The sequence below is a fragment of the Mus pahari genome, chromosome 11, assembly GCF_900095145.1.
Source record: "Mus pahari chromosome 11, PAHARI_EIJ_v1.1, whole genome shotgun sequence".
NCBI classification, from domain to species: Eukaryota; Metazoa; Chordata; class Mammalia; order Rodentia; family Muridae; genus Mus; species Mus pahari.
The window spans coordinates 21,743,634-21,745,549 of NC_034600.1; positions in this window are offsets into that span (position 1 = coordinate 21,743,634).

Below are 1,916 nucleotides of genomic sequence, written 5' to 3' on the forward strand. Positions count from 1 at the left end.
GCCTGCCTCTGCCTCCCGAGTGCTGGGATTAAAGGCGTGCGCCACCACACCCGGCTACATGTTATATTTCTAAATATTACTTATTTGAAGTATAAAAAATAAAAAAGGTTAAACTAGATAATGACCCTAGAGTAGGAATCTACAGATTTCTTGGCTATCATCAGGAAAGACAAAGTTTAAAAGTTTAAGATTTAGAAAAAAATACTTGTTATATATTTATTATTTTAAAGGTATTTACTTAATTCTTAAAGAACAGTGTCAACATGAGTTTCTAGCTTAAATATTACCAGAGGCACACTTAAATTTTTATTAAATTATTTTATTTATTTACATTCCAAATGTTGCCCTCCTTCCTGAACCCCCTCCCAGAGTTCTTCTCCCATCCCCCCTCCCCTTTGGCTCTGAGAGGGTGCTTCCTCACCCACCCATCCCCACCTTAGCCCCTCAGTGTCCCCCTTCCCTGGGCATTGAGTCTCTACAGCATTTGGCACAGCCCCTCCCAGGAAGGCCAAACAAGGCAGTCCTCCACTACAAATGAAGAGGCACCCTTACTAAGGAATAGTACAGGACAGAAAATTTTAATTGTTGAAGAAAACAGACATCCTGAGAATCAAAGCACTAGTTTTGGTTCTGGGTGCTGTCAGGTTTTCTGGAGGAAGTTTAAGAAGGGATAGTTAACATCTGTTCTCTTTACCCTAACACTCTTGGCCCAACTCTCTCTAAATGTGCCAAGAAGACATGAGCAGAGTTGCCAAGATACCCTGAAGCTCCATTCTGGATATTCTTTCATCATACAACCAACAAGCACACATACCACCACTCAGTAGAGATTTCATGGGTCCTGAGTGGGCAGTTCTTAAAGAGTTGCTCATGGCTTCTTGTATAAAAGCTTATGACGAAGAACTTGAAAAGTTGTCTGTACACTTAAGCAAGACAGTAAAATATAGAACACTTTCAAGACCCACCCAGACTACAAACATTGATTTAGAGTTTTCCACCAAAAACAACATTTTGCTATGTTCTAAGCTATTGGCAGACATAGCCACACAAAGAGAGCAAGGGAGATGCCATCTCTGACGTGTGTCTACTAGATGGGTGGAGAGTTTTTCTTTTGTGGTCTGTGAATAATAGCCAGTATTTGTTAAGTATGAATCAGTATTAATTCCTTCTGTCCTTACATAAAGTCCTATAATGCAGGTCATATTCTTATTCTCATTTTAAAGATGAGAATCCCAGATCTGCACAGGAACTATCATGTCTGCTAAGATGTAAACCTCTTCAGATTCTGAAGCCCTAAGCCCCACTACAATGGTATCTGAAGATGGGGATTTTTAGAGGTCATTGTGTTCACAGAAGCTTATAGGGTAGATGCTCCGTTTGGAATGATCCAGAGACTTCTCTTGCTTTACATTATTGATGTTTTGAGCCTCATGAGTGTAACTAAAGGAAAAATGAAAGGATATTAAGTAACAGGTGGGATATTTACAGCCTCAAGAGCAAACTGGTGTACCAGGCACCATTGGCTAGGTTCCCTTTTTGGAAAGGAAGAAGTCAAAATATCACTATTTGCAGATGATAGGATAGTATTTATAAGTGACCTTAAAATTTCCACCAGAGAACTCCTAAACCTGAAAAACAGCTTCAGTGCAGTAGCTGGATATAAAATNAACTCAAACAAATCAGTAGCCTTCCTCTTCACGAAGGATAAACGGGCTGAGAAAGAAATTAGGGAAACAACACCCTTCACAATAGTCACAAAAAATATAAAATGCCTTGGTGTGACTCTAACTAAGGAAGTGAAAGATCTGTATGACAAAAACTTCAAGTCTCTGAAGAAAGAAATTGAAGAAGATCTCAAAAGATGGAAAGATCTCCCATGCTCATGAATTGGCATGATTAATAGAGTAAAAATGGCT